Below are 10,188 nucleotides of genomic sequence, written 5' to 3'. Positions count from 1 at the left end.
AAATCCAAAGAGATCTTTCTTAGTCATGACTGGCTCATATGACAACTCACTGATTAATTAGAAGAGAGGGTAGATTACTTTCACACAATACCACTGCTGAAAGATTCTCTTTGAGCTACTGAATGAGAACTCTGAGAACTGATAAAATGAAGAGATAGAAGATGAAAAAACAATTCTTGCAGTTGATCTAGATCAAGCAATCCATATTCAGATGGTACATCATGCTAATGATCTGGCTGTTAAAGTAAATGTCAGAAAAGAGGCTAAAACATTTAAAAAAATAATGTTAGAGTGAGCACAGGATTTCTGAGATATCTTTGACAAGGAGAATTTTGACAAATTTCCAGAGTTAAAGCTTTGGAATCATATGATTGAACTTATCCTGAATTCTAATACTAATTTAAACTGCAAGACATATCTCCTTGGATGATTGGAACAGCAGGAACTTGACAAGTTCTTAGACAAGAATCTCTTTAACAGGAGAATTCAACTATCAAAGTCTCTTATGGCTTATCTCTTCTTCTTTATCAAAAAGAAGGATAGGAAACTGCAGTCAGTTTAAAACTATTAAAAGCTAAATGAGATGATAATCAAGAACTGCTACTCACTTTTCTTGATTTTAGAGTTGATGGATAAACTCTGAGGGGCAAAATATTACACTAAATTGGACATGCAATAAGGATATAATAATGTCCAGATTAAAGAGAGAGATGAATGGAAAATAGCATTTTGAACCAACTGAAGGCTTTTCAAGCCCACAGTCATATTCTTTGAACTGATAAACTTTTCTGCCACCTTTCAATAGATGATGAACATTTTTAATGATCTTATAGTAACTGAAAAAGTTACTATCTATCTGAATGACATCCTGATTATGTCTAAGGATTAGAATAAACACTAACAACTTATATAACAAGTACTAGAGTTGATGAGAAAGCACAAACTTCTTCTCAAAGCTGAAAAGTGTGAATTTGAGATATTAGAGACCAAGTATCTCAGAGTCATTATCAGTGAAGGAAACATTCAAATAGACCTGATCAAAGTTGCAAAAGTGATAGAATAGCCAATACTAACCAAGAAGGAGCTACAATCATTTCTTGAATTTATAAACTTCTACTGCTGATTTATCCAAGATTATAGCAGGATTGTTCATTCCATGATGCAATTCATAGGGGATGTCTCTTGGTTCTGGGAAATAGCTCAGCTATTGGTGTTTAAAGACCTAAAGAAGTGGTTAGCCAAAGATGTAATATTAGCAATACCAATAGAGGAGAGACAGTTTAGAGTTGAAGCTAATTTGAGTGAAAGAGATATAAAGATGGTACTCTCACAGAAATAGAATGGAAAATAGCAACCTGTCATCTTTCTCTCAGTATTAGTACACTCTATACTATAAATCAGGAATAGAAAATAAAAAGACAGACTTATTAAATCAATAGTCTGATCTTGACTAAGGAGAAGAAGACAATAATAGAGTAATGCTCTTAAAGCCAGAGCATTTTAGAGCTGTGATAACACTAACAGAGAAGGAGATATATGAGTGAATTAAGAGTGCAATATGATGAACAGAGACATAAAATCAATATATTACCTTCTCTATCAATCATAAATAGAGCATGATTAAAATCTATTATAACAACTATATATATTTCTTGAGATTGTATACTCTGAAAAGAGATCATTGCTATATTTCACAACCACATCACTGTGAGGAATCATAAAGACAAAAGAGTTAGTGTTAAGAGAGTATTGGTGGCCAAAGATGAGATAAGACATCAAAAGATATGTTAAGGGATATGAGACCTGTCAACAGACCAAATCAAACATGCAGATATGAGCTGCTCTACTACATCCAAATAAAGCCTCTAAAGAGTCCTAGACCCATATCTCAGTCAATATGATCACTAGGCTTTCAGATTGCAATGGCTATAATGCTATTATCATTATCATTGACTGATTCTTGAAAGCAATCATCTCAATTGCATGTTCAACAGAACTAATATCAGAAGGATGGACAAAGATACTATGCAATTAAGTCTATATGAAGTATGGAATACCTTGAGTCATCATTTTAGACTGGGGTCCACAATTTATGTTGAAATTTTTGAACAGCCTTTATTATCTCTTTAACATCTGAAGCAATATCTAAATTGCTTATCATTTGCAAACTGATAGGCAAATGAAATACACTAACCAAGAAATAGAAAAGTACCTTCAGATATTCATCAATCACAGATAAGACAATTGAATCAAATGGCTTACTCTATTAGTGTTTCAGCACAATAACTGTATCTACTCTGCCACTGACAAAACCCTCTTCTTTGCCAATCATAGGTGTCATCCACATATCATGATCATCAACCATTCCAAAACTATGACCTCCACATCATCCAACTTTGCAAACCTGATAGCCTTCATTTATGCTAAGACATATGCTACTCTCAAAAAAGCCACCACTACTATGAAAATGCAATATGATAATTATCACTGACTAGTATACAAATATACTGTTAACAACAAAATCTGGCTTAATACCACAAATCTTCACCTTCTCTATCCTAAATGTAAACTTGCTAATAAATATACTGGACTATTTTTAATTCTGATAAAAGTCAGTGCTTTTGCATACTGATTAAAACTATCTGACTCCTAGCATATTCACTCTGTTGTCAATAAAACACTTCTCACCCTTTATGTTGCATTCACTTTCTCTAACTAAGAAAACCCTCTTCCATCAGAGCCCAACTTAATCAAAGATAAAGAATATTATGAGATAGAGTAAATTCTTGATTATAAATTGTGGAAGATTCAAGTATGTGGTAGAAGCAATCACATTGTCATCTACTACCTGGTCAAATAAAAGGGCTATAGGCTATAAGCCAACCAATAGACCTATGAATAGGACATGAATGTTGACAATGTTATACATGACTATAAACTTTCTATCAATTGAACTATCAGGATAATGATTTTAATGGGAAGAGTGATGTTATGATTTTTTCTTATCTTATTCTTTTTTTTAATCTTCTATCTTATCAAAGCACCTATTTTATCTTGAACATTTATCTGTGGGCATGAGAAAGAGTATATAATCACAACAGACAGGCAGTGCTATTGTACTCAGTCATCTCATTTATGAACAACATCTCATTGTCTATTTTCCAACAACCAAGCAAGACAAGCAGTATGATACAGAACAATACAATAGGCAGTAGTTATATTTATTATAACTGAAACAGTATATAAGTAGAATAGCTCTTGCTATAGTAATTCAGCTTCAAGCTATAAGTTTATCCACACTATCTTCTTTCAAGCTTAGCTTGTCTCTGGCCTTAAAGCACTTCACTTATCAGAATATAATAAGTGAACTCTAGCATAACTGTACAAATATAATACAATATTAGTTTATCATATATTTAAGTCATATACCAGTTAGATCTAACAGTTTCAACTCATTAAAGGCAGTCAAGCATTTATCATCAAATTGCTATAGAGTTTCTTTATGGATGAGTCATATAAGAGAAATAACAATATTTCTATATTCATGTATGAAGAAAGCAACAATAGAAATTTGCAAAGCTAAGAAAAGATTAGATGTCCTTGATTTTTTGCAGCATTGGTCAGTCAACAATGGTCTTGATCTTTTCTTCAGACATGTGAAGTCCTTCAGGTGATAGGATGTAGTCTAGATATTTCATGGAGTCCCAGTTGAATTTGCATTTGAAGCTTTTTATTAGACTCAAGTGTCATGTGAACAAATACATGTGATAAACAGACATTACCTTGCATTTCAGGTGATCGACTGAGTCCACTTGATACATATTCTGATCAGTGTGTCACAAGGCCTGAAGGATTGGCTCAAGGGTAGAATAAGATGAATAAACTTTAGCTCAAAGCTGGAGATTATCAGCAAGAGCAAGTGGTTTTAAATACTATACATGGCTTACTAATAACACCACTACTTATTATGTGTTCTTGTGTCTTTATACCTATTGTTCTAGGGTATTGCTATCCTATATAAAAGGATGATTGTGCATCATCAGATAGCATTGTTGCATTGAAAGACAATGATGGACTTGGCTAGTTGTAATGACTAAGCTTTGTCCTATGGTCCTAAGTGCCTGTTCTAGTGCTCTGACTAAGCATAAATAGAGGTTAAATCAAAGAAAAAGTGGAAAAATCATAATATTACCCCTTCCTTAAGACCATCATTCTAATGGCTTAATTTAGGGATAATTCATAGTCCTGTATTGTGTTGTTGGCATGCATTAGCTATTTGTTTACTCTATTAGAAACATATCAATCAAGTGGGCTTGAGTGCATGCATGGAGTCCAGCAGAGTGTGTGGGCATCAATGAAGCTATTGGTAACATCACCCTTGAGTCAGAGCCTAGGATCTGGGTGGACAGAATGGAGTTTCATCAGAGAAGCAAACTGGAATATCCTTTAGAGTGAAATCTGATGGATAAGATAGAGAGGAGTTGAAGTGAGTGCAAAGTGTAGATGGCTTATCCAAGTTGATATTCAAACTGAGTAGTTATGATGATGTACATGGTTTTATATATTAATAGTAGCTAATTCTGAGTCAGGTTCCATTGGGTTCTGGTGTCAGTATTCACAACCAAGTTTGGGGTCTAGATATTACAATGTGAAATACAGATGTGAAATGATAATGGTGAAATGAAATTAGTAGATAATGGGAAGTGGCCAGAGTCTGGTGGGTAGCATGATTGGATTCATGGTTGGTTGAGGTGACATAGAGGCCAGCAGCATGCACATAACAGTATTCTCCCCTTAGCATTCTTGCTCTTAAGAGCACAGATTCCAATGGCCGGTGGGCCACATGAAAGATTGTTGGTGGCTGTGGGAGTTTTGCAGCTTGATCTGAAACTACCACCATCACCTATGTCATCACTCATGCACTCCCAAGCCTCTAGTGAGAGGGTCCACCCCTAATGGCCTTAAAGAGGCCAAGAAATTGTTTCGTCTAGAATGACAAGCTGCAGAGGAAGAATACACAGAGGCTGTAGAGAGCCATTTGGAATGGCAAGGGGAGCAGGAGTGAGAAGAGAAGGTCCAGATGAACCATTTGGCTCAGGAGGCATGGAAAAAGGAGCAGAAGGAGAAATTAGAGAGGAAGAGAGAGGAGGTCTGGCATGCTGCAGAGAGGTGAGTGAAAGAGATAGAGGAGGCATTGAGAGAGGCAGCTTGGAGGGAGGCTGAGGAGAGGGAGGCTGCAAAGTCTTGCCAAGGTCTTGGAGGTAGAGCCAGAGAGGATGGTTACAGAGAAAGGGTTGCAAATGACCCCCATGGAGGCTGTTGATTTTTAGCTGCATCAAGTGTTGGCAGAACAGTTTGGTTCTAGCCCTGGTCTTTACTTCAAGAAGATGGCTTGCTATATGCTTTCAGAGTCTGATGGTGAGTAGGATAAGGGAACCAAGAGAGAAATGAGTCTGAAGAATCTGAGGGGACTCTAGAGAGGAGAAAGAGGGTGTGGGAGAGAAAGAGAAGGGCAGCAGATCCAGTAGAGAAAGGCCATAAATGCAAATTCAGGTCGAGAAGCATAGTGGATGGCAGTGGGATAGAGGTGGTTATTAGCCCTAAAAAGTAGACAAAGTTGGAAGTGGTGGGACCGGTGGAGGGTAAAGAATTGTTGGATGGTGAAAGTAAGTGTCTTAGTTTTCTTTCATGGCTGAACTTAGCTTTTGTTTTCAGGGAGTTGTATGCATTGTCATCAAGATGGCACATAGTGTTATGCATGACTGGTAACTGAAGGTGCCAGTCATGGGTGGACTTGCTCTCACTGCAAGGTCAAGAAAACCACCTGTTCATTCAACAAGAGCATTACTGTGAGTGAGGTGATCAGCAGTATGGAGGTCTCCACTGGTCTCCATCAACTTTCAAAATTGATATGCAAGTTGATGTGTCACATGGATGAGTTGGCAGACAAGATGGCAGATGTTTACAATACTGTGGCAGATCTTCAAGATGACTATGGTTCTGATGATATATCGTCTCCTTTGGAGCTGTTTTTAGAGTCCAAGGTGGAGGTCTGAAAGAAGGCCTGACTGATTTTCAAGGATGAGAGAGATCAAGAGGTAGAAGATCTTTGGGAGGCAATGTTGAAGAGGCTGGACAAGGATATAGAGGAGTTGAAGGAGCAAGAGGATAGTTTAGGTTCTGCTTCTTTATAAAATTTTTTGTATGAAATGTATCTAGAAAAGAGGGTCAGATGTTTTCATGCATCTTTGGCCAGGTATAGTTCTGCCAGACTAGTTCCAATATCCAGTTTTGACCAAAGTGGCCTGTCAAGATGTGATTGTGATTGTTCTGTAGTATACAGAGACAGAGATCTCTGGACTCCAAGACATAGATGCAGCCTTTAAAGTGGAGGATATCTGATTCATCAATGGACTACTGAGAGGGAGATGATTCTGAAGTGGCCTTAGCCTGGCAGAGGCCATCAGAGGACATAGGGTCAGAAGATTGTGCTTGTTTGATATTGATGTGGAGCTTGTCAATATCTATGATGGCACTGGCTTAGAGGGTAGGGCCTTCAAGGTAGGTTGCATGGAGTGACATGGAAAGTTATTCTGTTTTTCATTCATTCCCCTTAGCTATATGAATGAGATGGTAGGCATGCCAAAGGTTGAGCTTGGTGTAGATGTGCACAGAGCAGGCAGAGTCAAGGAGATCAGAAATAAGGGGGAGAGGGTAGTGATCTTTCTTGGAGATTTTGTTTAGGCCACAGTAGTCAATGCAAAGTTGGAGTTCACTGGTCTTTTTCTTGACAAATAGAACTGAAGCCCTGTATGGAGAGCAGGATGGAGTAATAAACCCATTGCACAGATTATCATCAATAAACTCTCATAGGACCTTGAGTTCAGATTCTGAGAGAGAATAAATGGGTCCAAGCAGTAGAGATGTTCCTTCCTCAAGGTTGATTTTGAGGTTGTATGGCCTGTGTTCAGGTAGCTTTTTGGAGAGAGTATCACTGAAGACATCTACAAAATTGTGGTACTCTACTGGCACTGATAAAAGATCTGCTGATTCTGTGGATGTGGCTTTGGCTCCAATATTAGGCAAGAAAGGCTGCAGTGTGAACTGCTGAGTGAGCCAGTTGTATTCTAGGACAAGATTGCAAGATGAATCCAGAGGAGTGACATAGAAGTTGATGGGGAAGGTGTCTTCAGATGGGAAACAGATGGGGATAGTTGTGATTTGAGATATACAGCTCCCAATGGAGCCATCAAATAATTGAAGTTGCACACTAGGGATGGTTTTAATGGAAATTTCATTGGCAGCTACATACTTAGTGTCAACAAAGCAGTGGCTAGAGCCAGAATCAATAAGGGCAAGAAAACACAGAATGATACAAGTTGGGGAACTGTCAGGTTCCATAGCAGTCAGTAATTCTGCTGAGAGGGGAATGTGGAAGGAGTGATTGGAAAGGGATGTTGCATTGAGAGTGATGACCTCTGGTGTGTGAATAGAGTCAATGCAATCCTGAACTCACATGGAGGAAACAGAGTTGCTTCCTAGTTTTCTGACTCCATCAGTGCCAGTTCCACAGGAGCAGTGTTGACTTCTGCTGCATGACCCTTGGCAGAGGCTGCTGCCTTCCACTTGTTGCAGTCCTCAGTCTTGTGTTTGGCTCCACAGAACATGCAAAGGTTGTTCTGGCACTGGCAGTCTTTTTTGTTCTGAGTAAGATGGCCATCTTTGCCTAGCTTGTCAGCATAGGGCTTAGGAGTGATAGATTTTGGTGTGGAGCTGGAGTCCAAGAAAGACATATTAGACCCCTTAGATTTAGGGTTGGGGGATTTATTGTCCCAGTTTTCATGGGCAATTTTGGTCTTCCAGGTCCAGTAGTGAGCATCAAGTTCTTGGGCAAGGAAGTGCATATCATGAAGGTTGTTTGGCTTCCTATGGTGTGCCATATCATCCTTGATATGGGTGCAGAGGCTATGATAAAAGGTGTAGTGGAGAGAGTTATCTCCATACCCAATTTATAAAGCATACTGGTTGAATTGGACTATATACTTCATGATCTGATCTCTATTGTGCATCTGAAGGTGTTCTAATGCATCTTCAGCATCTCCGATAGCATCAAAGGGGCCGAAGTTGCTATGAAGCTCATCTAGGAAAGCTGCATAGGAGAATTGCCAGGCTGGTGAATTCCACAGATTGGGATTAAGAATGTCTGGTTCAAACCAGTTAAGCGCAGTGCCAGCCAGGAATGAAATAGCATAGTTAACTCTGTTAGCATCTGTTGCAAACATAGTAGGTCTGTCATTGAAATTCAACTGAAGAGAGACAATGAAAGCCTTCAGTTTGTGAGGGTCAGAGCCATCAAATGATTCTGGTTCCTTGATCTTGGTGCAGATAGTGGCTGGTTTAGGTTTGTTGAGGGAAGTGGAGACTCCTTGTAACAGGTTCATGAATTCTAGGAACATATCCTGCTGGTTTAGATTGTTACTTCCTGTGGGACCATCAGAGCTGCTTGGGCCATTGGGACCACTTAGACCTTCTGATCCACCTGAAAAAGGGTTTAGTGGATTGCCATCTGGTTTCTATTGAATGGGAGTATGAGTAGAGGTGTTTTCATCTTTGCCCTCTGAGTCTGGGCTGTCTGGATTCCCATGCAGGTTGCCCAGGGATAAGAGGTCTATTGGAGGGTCAGTTCGGGCACCATACATCAGGCTGGCCCTTTGGGCCTTATTAGTTGGGATACTGGTAGCATTGAAAGAGTTAGGGGAGTCATTGTAATTAGGTTGGCAGGCAATGAAGCTAGAGTGATAGTAGGTTTCCCTATGGGAAGGTTGTCCTTTACTGGAGGCCAATCCAAAAAGGCCTAGTTGTTTCTTTGAGGCAGAGGCTGGAATGTCTTCCATGAAAAACATGTTTGGATGGGTGGGCTGAGTTTGTTTGGGATCAGTTTCTGTGGGTTGGATGAATGTGGTGGACATGATAAAATTTTCGACTCAAGGGTTTGAGTTTGAATATACTGTTAGAAACATGCCAATCAAGTGGGCTTGAGTGCACATACAGAGTCTGGCAGAGTGTGTGGATGTCAATGAAGCTATTGGCAATGTCACTCTTGAGTCAGAGCCCAGGATCTGGGTGGACAGAATGGAGTTCCATCAGAGAAGTGAACCAGAATATCCTTCAGAGTGGAATCCAATAGATGAGATAGAGAGGAGTTGAAGTGAGTGCAAAGTGTAGATGGCTTATCCAAGTTGATATTCAAACTGAGTAGTTATGATGATGTACATGGCTTTATATACTAATGGTAGCTAATTCCAAGTCAGGTTCCATTGGGTTTTGGTGTCAGTATTCACTACCAAGTTTGGGGTCTAGATATTACAATGTGAAATACAGATGTGAAATGATAATGGTGAAATGAAATTAGTAGGTAATGGGAAGCAGCTGGAGTCCAGTGAGTAGCATGATTGGATTCATGGTTGGTTGAGATGACATGGAGGCCAGCAGCATGCACATAACATACCCATTGGTTAGATTCAGGGCTGTAACCCTTCCAGCTGACCAGATAATCAATAATAGTTGTCATACCTCTCTCTTTTGCTCAGATCTTTTGGAGTCTATGGTTTAAAACCTGATCAACTTCATAGTGTTCCTCATCATTGATGAGGTCAGAGGGTGGAGGTGAAGAGCATTCTTGGTTTGGGAATGCTGGTGCAATGTATGAGATCAAAAATATCTTATTAAAGACATCATGTATCTTTCAGATCAGTGAGAGTTGCAGCTTATAAGCACTGGCTCTGACTTTGGAGGTTATCAGGAAGAGACCAGTGCACTTATCATCTAGCTTGTGCTTTGGATGCAGGAGGTGAAGGTTAGTTGTGTCAAGCCAGACCTTGTCATTGATAGAGTATGTGTATGCAGTACAGTGATGTTTGTCATATTGTCATGTCATTGCAGCTGCCACCTGTTTGAGGGCAGTTTTAGTTTCTGAATGGATCTTTGTCATGGTAGTGGCAAAGTCTGTGGATGCAGGGGTTGTGGTGTGGTGACATTTAGTCTGGGTGACATTTGAGTATTGGCCATGGTTGATGAAGAATGATGTTTTCCCCATTGCTGAGTGAACATGATTATTGTGTTAGAAGACAGCAAGAGCCAGCCATTCCACTCAGTCATCTTATCAGTAATTAATAAATAGATGGAGAT

The sequence above is a fragment of the Guyanagaster necrorhizus genome (assembly GCF_019112545.1).
Source record: "Guyanagaster necrorhizus MCA 3950 unplaced genomic scaffold BT62scaffold_22, whole genome shotgun sequence".
Taxonomy (NCBI): domain Eukaryota; kingdom Fungi; phylum Basidiomycota; class Agaricomycetes; order Agaricales; family Physalacriaceae; genus Guyanagaster; species Guyanagaster necrorhizus.
Note: the sequence above shows the minus strand (reverse complement) of the source record.